Genomic DNA, 17,577 nt, shown 5'->3' on the forward strand with positions numbered 1-17,577 from the left:
GCAGCCCCTACATGTCTAGAGATTAATCAGGTTCTGTCTAGTGAGATTAGCAAATTGTGTAATTGGAATAAAACAAATAAACTTGTCCTAAATATTTCAAAAACTGTGAGTATAATATTCGGTTCTAAGTATAGATTATCTGATAATCCCAAAATTGATATACACGTAAATAGTCAAAATGTACAGCAAGTAAAAAGGTGAAGCTTTTGGGACTTGGGCTTGATTCCACATTGCATGGTCGGATCATATTAACAATGGTGTACTAAAATGGGTAGAGCGGTGGCAGTTTGTCGTAAATGTGCACAGTTTTTAAAATTACAGTTGTTTAGGCGTGTTGTTTGTTCATTGGTTTTGTGTCATTTGGATTATTGTTCTGTTGTATGGTCTGCGGCATCAAGCAGTCATTTAAAAAAATTACAAGTTGCACAAAATAAGGCTGCAAGACTGGTTCTTGGTTGTTCTTCGAGAACTAGGATTGCAGAGATGCATGAACGTCTTGCTTGGTTGGAGGTCAAGAATAGACTATCTGTTAATATGTTAGTATATTTTCATGGAATTATTAATACTGGGATTCCTAAATTTTTTTATGATAATATAATTTATTGTTCAGATATGCATTCACATTATACAAGAGGGGTGAATAGTCGACAGATTTCTTTACCACTACCTAAATCTGACTGTATGTAGAGGACTGTGTTTTATAGGTCAATTGTATATTGGAACAATCTTCGAGTTGGGATTCGGGACAACAAGGGAAAAACTGGTTTTAAAAAAAGACTTAGACTACATTTGTTTTCAATATCATAATATTGTCTGGATTGGTTGAGTGAGGTTGTATCATGTGCTATATTATTCTTTATTATATTTAGTTTGTTAGTATTTTTTGCATTGTCAATTTTGTTTGTGAATTTATATATGATATATTTGTGAGTAATTTTGGTTGTATTTATTGTCTTTTGGATGTATTGTTTGGACCCCAGGAAGACTAGCTGTCGTCTTGGCATCAGCTAATGGGGATCCTTTGAAATAAACAAATAAACACCGTGGTGTATTTTTTTTGCATTTTTATGCTGGGTTTTTATTGTCTTTAAACCATAAACACTCAGTGGGCAAGTTCATAGACTAATGTATGCTGTGACAACAAGTTTGTATGATTTACAAACCTACCAAAAAAGCTGTCTCTCTTTCCAAACTCTCTCCTTTCTTCCTCTATCTCTGTACATTCATGGAGTCAAGAAGTGCCAAATAACTAAAATTTCAATCAAATTAAAACCTTGTGGCGGACAAGCCTTCCACAATATTTTTTGGTTCACACAAATCTGCTTTTGTTCATTTTGCATTCCACCACCAAATATAGCTTCATGTTGTAAAGTGCAACTGAATGGTGGTATTTACCTTATTATATATTTGTAGAATATTAGTGCAAAGTTATTGCACGCAAGTTAATTTGTTCTTTATCTTCATGAACCCATTCTTAGCTAACTCCTAATTTACATTGGTTGCAGAACGGCTGCAGATCCACTCCGCTGCGCGTCGGCTCCGTTTTCCGTCGTCTGTCAATACCCACCAGGTCCGTATTTGTTGCCAAACTGCCGTGGCCATTACTGACAGCTGAAGTCATGAGGACCCACGAGATCTCACGCATTTTTAACAACAGTTTGTTTCCATCCAGAGGAGTAGAGGGGAAACAACTCTGTGCTATGTTTTCAAGGAGTAGTGCAGGGAAATACGATCCGTTATGATCCGTACGTTCTATTTTATTTCGGCCGTGTGCTGAATTGCTGCGGAGCTCTCCGGCGTCCAGCAAAAATAGAAGCTCTGTGTATCTGCTCCGGAGGGATTCAGATCACCGGAGCTGGGACGGAGTAGGAAAGCAGCCGTTCCGCAGTCAGTGAAAACACACATTGACTTTAATGAAAACCTGAATCCGTCAAAGTTTCAGAGCAGATCCGCGGCTGTTCCCCCGGTGGAAATTAGGAGTAAGCATTGTTTTGTCTTTACTCAGATTAGTTTTATAGGTAAAGCTCTGTTTATATTATTTCTTTATATAGTATATTTTTAATTTTATTATTAGCATTTTGCCCTAAAATCTAGAAGAACATGACTATTCATACAAAAAGAATTTTAAAAGAGAAAACACTGTTGTGCACACACAGTACGTAAGAGGAATAAGAAGGAATTTTCTACTGTGTGATTATTTTCAGTCTGACTTTGCTAAATGCATTTTGAGTGTATCAAATCATGACCTCAATTAATAAACTGACTGTATTTGTTACAGCTTGAGTAGTGTCTTTATATTAGCTGCAGTATTAATAACACCATGCTAGTCTGCATTTCAATTTAAAAACACCTAGATAGTTTAAAAGTCCCAGTACAGATATGAATAATAAGTAATAGTTCTGTCTAATTATTAGAGCTGCTGTTGCACAACAGGGTGACACCGTTTGTACATTATCTTTACAGGGCATTCACATGAGATTGCTGTATTTTAGTAAAAACACCAAAAACAGTTGAAAAAAAATACAGTACACTATAGTATAGTATGCATTTTACATCATGGCCCAAAACACTTGTCCACAGTGCAACACATGTAACTACCTGCTAAAGCAAAGTAAAAAGCAGTGGATGTTTTTATGTCACCTTGTAGGCTGTTAAACACTTCACGTAATGATCACCTTTTACCTCAGCAATGTATCTACTTATGTGTGCGCAGGCTTATACTGTACGTCTGTGAGTGTGATTTTGTGTATGCTTATGTCTATTTGTCTTGCTGTTTCAAGCAAAAAACAGTATTCCTGAGCAGGGGTCGTCAAAGTTTTTAAAACCAAGGACCCCTTAACTAAAAGAAAGAGGGAGCTAATACTAATATTGTATAAAATGAAATTTCATATTAAACTGAGCCTACAATAAAGTGTAGAGTGGCCTAAAGCCTTTGCACACCTTTTTCATTGCATAGAATCTTCGTCCGCCTATTTTCATTTACTGGGTCATAGAACACCAAGTTATTAAAATTGTAATTATTGGAATAATTTTATAAATACGTATTTAATGTTACACACATGTGGCACAGTCAATCCTTAAAGTATACTGTATCTGTGGATGGATATCTTAATGACTACCTTACCAATTGGCCAGGAAGCCTATCATCAATATGGATTTATAGTTGTTAATAATAGGTTGGATTTATGTTAAGACATTTACATTTTTCTTTTAAAAACCTACAAAAGTTAACAATAATTTGGAGACCCCCTGCAGTGAATCTGAGGAGCCCCTAGATGTCCCGGACCCCTTTTGAAGATCCCTGCTTTTGAGCTTAGCGGTGCATTCAGGCTGAATGCAAAGCAAAGGCTTTCCTTAATAAATTCATGTGAATTTAGCTGCTGTTTCCTAGCTAACAACAAGTCATTTTTCATTGCACTTTTTAATCCTGTCTTTGTGCATTTGAAAATGTAGTTATAGAAGTTGAGACAATAATTTTGTTTGAATTAAGACATTTTAAACCTTACTGGATGTATCTCATACAAGCTAGTGCCTGTTTGAAGCAAAAGGCCTATTTCATAGATGACATTTTGACATGTGACGTAGGAAAAGCACAGTAATAATAATTAAGTAGTTATTAATACAATTCATAACACTGTCGCAGCTTGAGTAGAATAGAGCCCTTGTTAACGTTCTTGATCATCCCTTTGCCTTTCCTGCTAGGATGAGTTAAAATGTCTGCTGTGAATAAACTGTGATTTGCATCTTTCCGTTAACTTGGTATGAATTTACCCCATTTTTTATTGAAAAACTGCATTCAATCTGGGATTTGGCTCATCTGTGCTTGCTTGACAGATGTCTCTGTCTATCACAGTCAGCCGTGGTCGATGTCCCTTATGTGACCCTCCTGAACTCCACTTAGGGGTCCCTTTTTGACCAAAGTCAGATTTTTTTGTTCCAAGATGGCAATAAATAGCAATACCACTTTAATAGGTCACTGTATGGCATAACAAACGTTCCAGGAAGCAAAAATTGTCACACTGCTCTTTGCAACCAATCAGTCAGTGAGCTGTGGTTGTACCACCACCACAAATCAACGTGTCATCATCACCCTGCAACCTACCAGCTGTGATCCTAAAGTGAGTCACTGGACACTCAGGATGACTGATCCTGCATCAGTTACTAAGTGAGGCCAACAAGCCACCAACCTGGAGGGCTTGGATACAGCCATTAGTGTAAAACGATAAATAGGACACAGATTAAGAAACACAATTTCCCTCTTCTGATATGACTGGAGGTCTCATTTGAGATAAGGCCATTCTTTACACGGCTCTTCATCTCTATCATGGTGCCTCTTCTGAAGCTCTGTGAGACGATTCCTGTCTTCCTCCAATGATATCCCCATTAAAGCAATCCTGTTGATAAATGTCAGCCCGTTTCATTTCAATATTGCTCAGGCTGAACTCCAAGACAGGCCAAGCCTCCATTCCCCGCCCTTTAAATTACACCCTGTTTTTTCACAAAGTCAACCAAGACCAACTGACTATGAATAATGCATCAGGGTAATCAGGGGCTCTCAATGGATGCACAGGGCATGAACGGGATTGATAAATCTGGCACCAATTTGGCTACGGCATACTGTATGCTTAAAACATAACCTAAACACCATTGTAAACCATCCTGAACGCAGCACAACTCGTATTGATGAGGACACTTACAGACTTCCCTCAGATCAATAGCATATCGTTTTCTGCCTTTAAATTATCTACTACCCAGCAGGATGCAGATTGTCAAGAACATGGCTGTGTGTTTAATATACACTAAATCTACACCATGACTACTGGAAGTTATAGTGCTGAAGGGAATGCATTATTATCATTGGGGACCAATCAATCAGGAGCATTCAAGGGGTGCTAATGTCACGTTGGAGATCTCCATACTGTGAAGATCAATTCGAGACAAAGCGTATTCTACTGTTTGTGGCAGTGGGACAGTATTTCATCAGTGCAACTAGCACTTAAATTATAACAGTAGCAATGTTAAGATCCAAGATAATGGCAGAAATAAGAAAGGGCTTTAACATGGCAAAACTGTGTGTTTCTGCTCTGATACCTGCTGTCCATGAAATGAACTGGCTCTGGAACTACAACTGTATGGATAGGCATCTTCCCCACTGCTTAAAGGGTAACCACAACTTTTTTTCAACCTGGGGCCCATTTCTCCATGCATTTGTGTCTAACAGACTGGTATGACCAAAAATCTTTGAAATTGGTCCAGTATTAAGCAAGATCGCAGTGACGAGCTGGTGTGAAACAAGCTGCAATGTAACCTAATGGGGCAGATGTGCACCCTTGACCATTGTCCACTTAATGTAATTTATTTTGCAACTGATAGGCTCACATTGTTTCTAAAAGTGTCTGACAACATTATCAATCTTACAAGGTGAGCTGTCCGTCGACAGCGGTGTGGAGAGTGGAACGCAATTTGAGAAAAAGGTTTTCTGGGAGTCTGTAGGCTACAGAAATGATAGGATCCTAAAAAATTGTCAGTGCCATGGCTCAATATTTAAATTATTTCAACAATGTAGATGAGATTTGTATAGACCGATGACCACCTGTATTCATTTTAGCCAGAGTACAATGTTACGGACAAAAAGAGAGAGAGAGAGAGGCATCAGCAGGAGGAAGGTGAGGCAACACGCGGAGGAAGGTGAGGCAGCAGGCGGAGGAAGGTGAAGCAGCGGTTGAAGGGCTGCAAGATATGGGATATTGGTAGTGCTCCCGTGGGTGCTGTGCCCCTATATGCCCAAAGAATAAGTTGCCATGAGTGGGACCTGTTGCTGCCAGATATCTGTGGCCTTGATGTGTCCAGTGATATACCTCGGACACAATGCTGTGTCACCACATCAGAGGAGTTCACCCTCTAATCAACCGGGCTGTGAGACATAAGCAAATACAAACAATTGTTTTTATTGAAAATCGTTTACGTAAACTCGGCATGTTTAGCCTATGGACTGCACGAAACACTCCTCAACTGCAGCCTCTTTCTCCCCTCGTCCGCTTTTTATCAATATACTTCATCCATAGCCCATACTCTGGCTCAAATAAACACGGGCGACCATCCAATTATAATGACCTCATCCACATTGCCGAAATCATATAAATATTGAGACATGGCATTGAAACTCTTTTAGATAATACAAACCTATCATTTCTGTAGCCTACCCCGAAACAACAGACTCCCAGAATGCCTTTTTCCACTCTATACAATGCTGTCTTTGGAAAAAAACGCTGTCTTTTAGGAGCAAAAATAAATCACTTTAGGTGGAAAATGATCAAGGCTGCACAATAGCCCCATTAGGTTACATTGAAGCAAGGTTTGTGCTAGCTCGTCACTGAGCTCTCGCTCAATACTGGACCAAGATTTTTGGTGACATCAGTCTACTGGACACAAATTAATAGGGAAATGGGGTCAAGGTTGAAAAACAACTAGAAGTTACCCTTTACCTGCCAAAGTTCTAAAATAGATTGCAATGCTTCGAATACCTTTGGTATGTTATTGTAGGTAACAACAGAAGCATAACTATTTTTTCCCAACGTACATTTGTTAAGAGCCAATAGCTTAAAAACAACAAAGTGATATCCAGTGGACAGAGCATCCGATTCGGCGAAGTAAGTCAAATGCAGAGCTGCTTTAAACCTTCATTCTAAATACCAGCAGGGAGCGACACGTACGGTTGCAAAAATGATGTTGGTTTCTATAGAAGTCTATGGCAAAATTACTCACTTCTCACTTGATTCATTACCTCAGTAAATATATTCATGAAGAGTTTATGTCTCAATGGCTAGTTTTAAGTCTTTTTCAATACAAAATGATGTTCATTTTTTGAATTATTGCATGATTGATTTTAAAATAGACAATAAAGCAGGGTATGTTTTGGGGCGTTGCTACTTTGTGATTTCCAGTTCACGACCTGTCAATCATGACAGAGGCTGGTTGTGTCTGTGTTCTTGTTTGTCATCTTACTTCTATTTTCACTAGTGAATTCAAACATTTTCCCTAAAAATAGCTTATTCGACATTCGGTTGAACTACATGACACTCAAGGAGTCGGCTTTATAGTTTTCCAGTGAGTAATGTTACATTTAGTTTTAGTTTTTAGTTTTTTGTTGGATGGGAATTACGGTTGTTCCTTGCTAACCAAACTAGCGGGCTAACTAAAAATTTTTGCTGGTTATATCAGTGATTTAAATAAGTCGCTCTGCATTTCACTCACACTTTTTAGTAAAGAATCAGTTTTTTTTTTTACCCCTTTTTTTTTAAATTGCCTCATGGGGTAACAAAAAAACAGGACAGAGTGGAGCGCCTCTATTGGTACTGTCCACAACGTTTGACGATGAAAACTCAAAAGTAACCTTTCTAATGTGTAATAAACTTATCCAAACTGTACTGGACTGCTTGGTGGAAACTAAGCTTTGTCCAATGTGCAAAGGGGCTGACTGAGTGTAAACTGTAGGCTTTATTGTGACAGCTATGTGTTCATTGTCATGATATATTTAGTATAGAGAGATTCATCAGAACTTTTTGCATTATTCAAAAAAGCTTCTTTTTTTTTTAAAAAACTATTTCAATTTGAGACAAAAGAAAATGACCATTCAAAGTTTTGTATTGCTTTTTATCTTAACAGTGTCATCATTTATATTTGATGGTTGAGTAGTAATAGATCAATCGCCTGCCAAATAGTGCACCCACAGTGGGGTGCAAGGAGCTCACATCTTGTTTACAAGATGTGGCAATCTTGTCTCCATGGCAACGGACATTACTTCCTCATTGGATGTGGGGGCTTGTGTCAAAAATTGACACACCATAGAAACGGGCTGGCAGCCATCACAAAACAACAGCAAAAAGTGGTAGGATTCTCTCATCGCCATGTCCAATTTAATGCTCCCTTGTGATGTTATTCTCTTGTTCCTGTTGAAGTTGTGAGAAGCTGTTTGATCACATTAATTAATTGCGAAGAAATATTCTATTGGCATAGTCAGTGTTTTGTTAGTGTCATGCTAACATTTCTTTTTCTATGGGTTTTCCCACTGTTAATTAATAAGTTGTTAGCAGTGTTTTGCCCGCTTGCAATCAGTCGTGCAGGATTAGTTTATGCACTAGACATTTAGAATTAGCTTTTAGAATTAGCTTGATACAGACCTGAAACCTTTTGATAAATGTATTATGTTATAGAAAAATTCCAACTTTATCACAAAGAGCACTTTCTTTTACAACATTATCTTTATATTTATGATAAGTTCTAGTGCCTTTAAGGAGAATTATCTGAAAATAAAAAAAAACAATTTTTTTTTTACCCATTATACAAAGCAGTTTGGGGAATTTCTTCAGCAGTCTGCAGTTTTCATACAGCCCTAACAACCTCCAGCAGGAAGGTAGGACATCTTTTATGTTTCCTGAAAGACAAGAATAACTGTAAGCGACTCAAGATGAACATTTTCACATTTTGATCATTCAAAGCTTTTCCATCTGGATTTGGGTGGTTGGACAATAAGAGGACAGACAGAAGTGGTCTTTTAGTGAATTAATCAAAGTACGCCCTTGATAATCTGGCTCTGTATGGGCCTGTTTAACCCGTATAATTATAACAGAGATAAAAACCAATTATTGTGGGATGTTGAGTCTGGACAATGTAGTGGTGTCAGTCCAAAAGGTCTGACTGAGACGAGTTCAGTTGACTCTGCTGACATTTTCAAATTCAATGTTGTGGGGGAATGATCACGGCTCTCAAGCCAGCACAGATGTTGTTGAGCTGGCCTCTCTTTTAAGCAGTCAGTGTTTGCACCTAACTCTGAGGAAATCATTGGAGCTCAGCGTTGCAACCAACAAACATGATGTTTTTCTCTGTCTCTTAAGTTACTAAACAATGTGTTTCTGTTTCTAGATTTGTTTTGCAACTAAAACTGGATAATATACTTTATTACAAATAACACGTTTTGGAATAGTGACTGGTCAAAGAAGAACCACCCTTATAAAAAAAACAAATCTCATAAATTGCTATCAGACCCCCCCCTATTTTCCTTATAGTTGTTCCATTGAAATGATATTCATTATCTAACATTCAACTTTTGTTGAAAAAGTGTAAAACAACAACAAGAAAGACAATGCAAACTCTGATTTCAGCTACAATGACAGCATTTCAACAGTGATTGCTTGGTAGTGTTTTTTCCACTGAAACAAGCTGACGCACTTGGTAAAACTTGGATGCTCCATGATGCAGATCACATCCACAACCCAGAGCATGATTCTCTGCAGTCGTGAGATTACAAAGGTGATAATAGACCCCCCTACCTGCCACATACACACAATAGAACGTGGGACCAAAATGCAATTTCCATGCAAATTTTGAGCACACTTACAAAAAGATTTCCATATTCAGTGTGATTTTGACTCAAACCTTCGGTTTACTCTGCTTAACCTTTTGATTTATTTATACTTTTTTCTTTCCTCCTTTCGCTCCATCTTTCTGTCTCTTCCTCATGTGTTGGCTTAATGCAGGTTTTGTGCATTGACCAGAATGTACGGGCACAGTGCTGCTTTACCCTTCTGTTCTTGTCGATTTATTTATTCATGTGACACCTTGTCCTTTTGCCTCATCCAGCTCAGTGCTTCGCAGGGATACAGATGCTTTAGATAGCAGACACATTTGGGTTGCTCAAGCACTGATCGTATGCCAGCCCCTCAGACAACACCATTAATCTCTCTTATCAGCATCTCAGTGGGTGCTCTGGCCCCAGAATGGTATGTTCTGCATTGGGCTACCATTACTCAACGGATGCTAAATAAACCACATTGCTCCCACTGATTTAACCTCAGTACTGATGTACAACCCTTAGTTGAAGAGAAGAAAAGGGCCATCGCTCTCCCAGTGGCATTGACCACTTTGTTATTGTTAGTTCCTTCAAAGTGTTCCTGGCCTCTTACACCAATGGCTTGACAATTTTGTAATTGCATTGTGTGATAAAAAGCTAATTAAGTTATGGAAGATTTCTTATCTGTTTTATTTTCCTCTGCACTATCCAGGGGATGACCTTGATAAGATCAGTTGGAGGCTGCTGGCTTTTTTCACTGGTGATCTGTGTTAACAGGGACAGTGATAACTACTGTGGATAGAGATGAGAAAGGGCTCCTTCATAACAGTAAGCTTAACACAAGATACAGAGATACGGGCCCCGATAAAAGGCAGGGAGTGCCTGAGGGAATCACCCACCAATAAAGTTCTGGTGCTTGTGATCCCATAAACAACTGATAAGACTTGGAAGCCTAATGAGTTGAATTATTTTACGGACACTTGGAAAATGCGGGTTGACTGCTGTCTTATGAAGCAAGACTTTTTGCTCACGCTTGCAAATTTGTACCAAAAGCAACGGAAAATGACTTTGCGGAGCCCCTGGTGTTTTACAGCAGGCGTTGAAGATGTGGTTACATTGGGAACAAACATTAAGCGGAGACAACACTGTGCACACACTGGGTTTGCTGCACATCAACATGAAAGGCAAAGATGCAAAAAGCATCTAAAGCGAACTCATCTCCTCTGGGCAACAGCGCCCACTGTCACTCAAAAACCAACAGGGACACTGCTGATGCAGACATGCACACATATACACACTAATCTACTGTATTTCAGTCAGACTGCATCTCTTTACTTCACACTGTACAGAGTGGTGATTAACCAGGAACTGCACAGAGCAGATATCCCGTGATTGCGTATTAGGGTAGATTAGGATTGTGCTGTCTGTGCAGGAAATATGTCTTAGTCTGGGATTTATTGCGCCTGGTGGCTTGTTTACGGAGCAAAGCATGGCTGAGCAAGCATAGCCCCAGACATAAAACATCATTTATTTTAGTTAGGGATGCCCTGCTGGACATATATGGCACAGGAATGGTACTCAATAGCTTTTCCATTCAGCCACACACGTCAGTGAACCTGTACTCCACCTAAGGGTGTATGCAATGTAGACCTTGCCACAAACGGCCCTCTCTTCCATCTAGAAAGTAAAAGTTGAATACACATTATAAAACAAGCTATCACGATGAAGCTGTTTATATTAAAACCACACTAATATATACATAGTTTAAGATCTGATATTACTACACTTTAATCAACACCGAATTGTTCTTAAGATAGGCTAGGACGAATGGCGTTGACAATATTTTGCATAAGTAGACAATATGGCTTTATACTCTTTAGGATGTGTTTTGAATGTATCTGGGGGGAAATTTGACAGTGTTTTCACCACGCGTTACCTAAATGAAGTGTTATCCTCAGCGCTTACCCAGGCCTTGTTTGGTATTAAATAATGCAGGAAAAACTTCCGCTGCATGCACATCACGTCTTTGCTTGGGTGTCCCTTGTGTTTCAGAGGTGTAATATATAACATTGGCCTATGATGCAGTGGAGACTGTTGCACATACTGTATGTAATATGTCAGCCACCTGCCCAAGGGTGTGGTTTGGGTGATGGTGGGGAAAGTCCTATACTGTTGTACATCATTCTCTTCACTACTCTACTATATTATTCTAACGAAAGGAAAAGCAGCAAATGATAAAGACAGTAATGTGATTTAAAGAACAGCTGTTAACAGAATTCAATACTTAATGCAAAGGTAGAGAGTGGACTGTTCAGTTAATTAAAGTTAGTGGGAATTACTTTAAGCCTTTTCTTAATGACTGACTCCACTCTTTTTGTCTTAATGCAGCAGGAGTTTGCACTGTTACAAAGATTCTATCAGTCATGTCTTGTCTTGAACACCTTCTCTTGCAGAAATTTAACTGTCCAACAGGCTAATTACTTCTTTGACATGTGGCTTTTCCATTATACAGAGAGAAAATCAGAGACGTGTTATCACTGCTACAAGATGACCTGCTGACAGACAGTGTCAGAGACCCTGCTGGGATTGGTGTATTGATCAGATGGGGTAGAACCCCATCACAGTACAAATTGACTGTTTACATGTGAGTAGACCTAGGGGGGGGGTCGATTAAAAATGTATACAGTGTAACAAACTTGGATGAGAAAAAACACATCAGCAGCAAGAAGAGGAAAAGGAAAAAGATTACAAGTACAAACACTGGGAAGTGTCTGCCTTGCTACATTGCAGAAACATAATTTCAAATCTAGTCACAAGCACATATTATGCCAATTTCTTAATTTCAGGTAATATTCTACAGGAAGACAGATATTAGATTTTTCAGAATATTGACGTTGCATGGGAAATGGGCCCTGCAATGACCTCCCGCAGCACCCTGGCATTTGTACTTGACAAACAGGCTCATTATTGGATGACTTAATGAAAGCATTCCATTCCCTTCTGTCTAAGACAAATGATGTAAGCACATGGCACCAAGAAATTAGAAGTCTGGAAAGTGCGTGGCTCCGTCAGCACCCACTCAATTGGACAAATTCCTGCATCCAGAGGGATAATTAGCCCAGATCTTCGCAATGATTGTAATTACGACAATGTTTTGATTAATTAGTCCTCTATATTAGACTGGATATGATTGATTTCATAGTCCTTTTGGATTGGACAAAACCAAAAATCAGAGTTAATCATGGCCTTATTGACTGCTTCCAAAAACACTGATTCCCTTTAACTGTAATCTAGAAGGGCCTAAATAAATGGTAAAACATTTAGAATAAGTAAAACCATCGGAAACATGTGAAAGGAAATAGTCCAAATTGTATTTATTTTGCCACAGAATGGCACTACTAAAGTAATTAATGGTATTACCATACGTCTCAGATATTGTAACTGAATAAGCAAACATTAGAACAGTGTGACATATGTGTTAGATAAGGAGGGATCTCCTGTTCAAGATCCTTATTATTATTTTTAATTCAACAAATCCCAAGTTTTTCTACCAAGGTAATAAACAGCAACCATCAATTCCAAAACACAGTATAGCACAGACAAATTAAATACAGTAAGCCAGCTATGTCCAAGCAGTTCACCCAGATGTCTTCTGACCACCTCGTTCCTTCCCTTTACTTCATCATACCCTGCCGCCTTAGTTCTTCCCACTGTAATCTCTGTCCCTACTGTCTGTTAGAAAAGGTAGTGACGTCAGCAGAAACCCTACCCCGAGTTGCCCCTGAGTATTAACTTCCCCCAGGTCAACCACTGGATTTCCAAAGATCCAGGTCTGAGGATCTCTGCCTTTTCTGTTTCTCCATCATTGGCATGTATCCTTTTCTCCTTAATAATGTTTGTGCTTGAAAGCATTCTTTTGATACATAGCTTGACATCAAGACGACATCTGTTTTTAATAGTACACATGACAATGAGTAATGCCAATACAGTCAGCCTATTCATTTCAGATTACACACACAAAAACAGAATCTCCCTTTTTGCATTCGCCAGGTCAATAACGAAAGTGTTAAAGAAAGTGATTACTCATTCAGTGACAACCCACTCAACCAAACAGGCCTGAAAGAAGAAGCTGCTTAATTCAAAATTTAAAAAAAGCGACCACAACCCTTATAGTGTTAGAAGAGAATGGTGGCGGACTTCAAACATCTTCCTTTCCTGGCATTGCCAAATATTGTAGGCAACATGATTCATTGTGGCATTTAAATTCACTCTTCTGGTAATTTTTGTTATTTGCTTGTCTCTTTAATCCTGCAATAACCTTTTTTTTTGGCCACTTAGGGGCAGCTGAAATAAGCTGTGAACAACACACATTTTACCGCCGTTTAAGGCAGCAGTGTGTAGGATTTAGGGGGATCAACTGGCAGAAATGGAATAGAAATATTCATGTTTTTATTAATGCCACTACAGATCCTACATGCTGCTTCTTTAAGTTCAAAGGGAGAAGTTGTTAGCAACGCATGCAGTCGATCCGTAGCAAGATTAGCATTCATTTGCAGTTGCGTTTTCTGACCAACTAATAAGTCCAACATTCACTCACCTTTCAGTCTCCACCAACTCCTGAGGGAAATAGCAGGCTCTTTAGCTGCTGATTGCTCTAATGTGTTCACTGGCTTGCTAACGTTGGTAAATTGTTGATTGTTAAAACAATGCTATGGGAGGCATGACAATGAACCATAACTCTTAACTTTGCGTGCAGGAAATCCAAAACAATGAATTGGAATATGCTATAAAGCTCCATAGAGCTGACGGGAACCACAGAGTCATAATTCTCTAGCTCATTACAAGCAACCCTTTACACAAGCAATCATGTGATCCATCACAATATAAACATGTTGATTATAAGAGCTTTAACTTTAAGGGAATTATTGATATCATCTTCTGTAATGATAACTGATTATAACTAGACAACAGATTACAATAATGAGTTTGAACAAAAGCCTGTAATGTGGTTTAGGGCACATTTGAGGTAAATTTCATTTTCAGCAAAGAAATTAAGTATACCTTCTGCTCACACAAATACTGTAAGAATCTAATTTGTTTTACCTTGAAGAGTTTGCTAATGTTGAAAATGCAATAAAAATGCCATAAGCTCAAATTTAATGGCTAGTAATTTAACATTTAGGTACTTTTTAAATTAGCTTATATTTTATTTCTATTTAAAGAATGCCCTCACATGTATCTTTAAGCCCTTAGCAGGCAAGAAAACACTCTTATATAGTGCTGTGACCAAAGGAAGTAAAAGAAAAAAAAACTAATTTATTCACAAATAAAATTGCTTTGATGCCTTTAGTGTACCACTCTTCTACTTTTCCTTGAATCATATTTTTTTATTTTCAGTAGGCACTCAATCCTTAAAATATTTAGGCTTCAATATCAATAAGACATGGTTTACATGTATCCACCTTTATTTTCCTCTCGACACACAGTACATGCATGATGTATATCACATAGGAACATGCATACATAGTCACACATGATTGTAAGAAGACATGCAAATAAATGCACAAACACCATCGTCCAAGAAAATCAGTATTATAAGTATTGAATGTACCTTGGGCATCTATATTTTTGTGAATTTATTCATGTAGGATACTGTATGGCATTGCTAAAAGTTATATCTTTAATTATCTCTTTAATTATTTCATTTGATTCTTATCTCCTTCAATATCTTCCTAAAGCAGTATTACTCAATCATAACGGATGTGATCAATGGCATCAAAGTGAATGTCAGAGGCAAATGATCCCTCATGGAAATGTATGGCTACTAGGGTTTTCAAATCTTTGTTTTCAATAGTGCTATAATGTTCATTAATACATGTTTTGAGCTCTCTCTCTCTTTCCATGTCACAAAGCCATTAAGTAAATAGATCACATTGCTTACATCACACATAACAAATGCATTGCTGCCTTTACGTTCTCTTAAATACCCCCTACAAGTAATTTCCAAATTAACTATTTGTGCTAGAAACACTTGGTGGAGGATATACAAGGCACAAGGAAAGATATACCATTACAGAGTGATAATAAAAAGTTAGGAAAGGTTGAGCATAGGGCTGCACAATTAATCGAATTTTAATCGCGATCACGATTTGGACTTCCCCTCAAATTTGCGTGATCGCGATTATTTTTTATAAAGCGTCATTTCATAGAACGCTCCGGTTTTTTTGCAAAGCCAATCTCCCCTCCACAAAGCCGTCTGCTCATGAGCCATCAGAGTAGTTCACTGCACCCCGTGCAGCTAAGTTTCTAATGTAGACAGTCACAGAGGACAGAGTAGCGTGAGGAAAACTCAACAGATAGCAGTCGGTAATACGTCTTCTCAAGTTTACCATTTTACCAGTAAACGCAACACTTTGTCCCATTTGTGTTTTCAGACAACAGCAGTGACCAGTGCTAGTCGGTGCTAGTTAGCGTCTGTTAGCTGTTAGCTAGTCCGTCTGTTAGCTGTTAGCTCTTCTAGGACGCACCGTGCTAATGTCCTCGCATCCGCTCAATGCTGTTTATATGGATAACGGTTTAATTTTGCTTTACATGACCATTTCGTCTGTAAAGCCGTGCCTGTGTTGGATCTTCTCACGCTCTCTCGTCCTACTCTCTCTCCTACTCTTCTCTCCTCCTACTCTCCGCGCTCCGCCACACAGCGGCCGCCGGTCCACACTTCTGTCTACAGTTTTAATTTTTCATTAAGACAGCTGTATATTGTTAAGTATGAGGGGGCAAACCTGTATTTGTACCAGTGTCTCTCGCGGTAAGACTTTCGCGGCCGCTACGGCGAAAAACACAGAAGAATTTTTTGAATGCAGCTAACTTCAGTTGGTAGAGTAACAGCGTGGGAACGGAGCTGCTGTACCGAAGCCTGGACCAGGACCAGAGATGTGACCCATGGCAAGAATATCATAGTTCATAAAAATGCACGCAGTGAAGATACAGACGTTTATACACACAACGTGTGTATCCGCCGTTCGACCCGTGCTGGACCCGTTCATAATGATCACGCCTTCTCTCTTGATGTAGCTCCATCACACTCCCTCTCGCAGTATAAAATAGCCTATGTGACAATAATTTGTTTGTTAAAATCAACAAATAATCGTGAGAATAATCGCGATCAAAATTTTGATCAAAATAATCGCTATTATCATTTTGGCCATAATCGTGCAGCCCTAGTTGAGCAGGTTGAGGGGTAGTGGTGGCAAAAGTCTGTCACCTGGGCCAGTACACAGCAGTGAGGACCATGCTTTTAAAACAAAGCACAATCAGCAGTGGTGGCACAGGAGTAAGAGCTTTTCAAGTTCTAAAGATGAACTCATTGTATTGATTGGTGACACTGGGTGATTCTAAGAGTCGGCTGAATCTGATCTTCAACTTTGATGCTCTGTCAGAACAATGATTCACTTGCTTAACAGACCTAGGTTTTACTAAGACAAGTCATGCCGATTCTCTAAAAAGTGCCAACAACAAACAAACACAAAACCCCTTTGGAGGGCCAAATGGACCACAGAGGAGGGAAAGGGAGAAAGGAGGCTCCCAATCTCAGTAGAAGTGAATGGCCAATGCTTGCAATGCACACAACTGCATGTCCTGCATTTAATACAAATAATGGAGACCTTTTCTTAAAATAATTTGACCTCGTGATGCCAAAAGAGCATTCTTTAAATTGTATTTTACATTAGAAAAGTAAGTTTGGCCTGATAATAATAAGTGTGTCCAGTGACAGAAATTAGACAAATTAATAAGGTTTTCTACTCATGTCTTCACAAAAAGCATTATTACTGAAAGTAACTCCTTGATGCATGTTCAAATGTTTTTTTCTTTCTTTATACAAGTATCTCATACTGGTCCAGGAAGCATTGACATTCTTTGTTAGCAAAGCTAACAATAATAAACAATAATTCAGCAAAATAAGTATAAACTGTGGATACAGTGTACAGCATTAGTGGAAACACCTTAAAATTATTTAGATTCATTTTTGTGTTGATCAAATAATTGTTTAGGCTCTAGTTTAATCTACATTGTAGTTTAAAGAGTGTGTGTGTGTGTGTGTGTGTGTGTGTGTGTGTGTGTGTGTGTGTGTGTGTGTGTGTGTGTGTGTGTGTGTTTCCGTGTGAGGAAGGCCAAATGTTATGCACAAAGTACTGACGACAATAGACATGTTTTGGCCATTACACTTT

This window comes from Etheostoma spectabile, chromosome 1 (genome assembly GCF_008692095.1).
Source record: "Etheostoma spectabile isolate EspeVRDwgs_2016 chromosome 1, UIUC_Espe_1.0, whole genome shotgun sequence".
In the NCBI taxonomy this organism is placed as follows: Eukaryota; Metazoa; Chordata; class Actinopteri; order Perciformes; family Percidae; genus Etheostoma; species Etheostoma spectabile.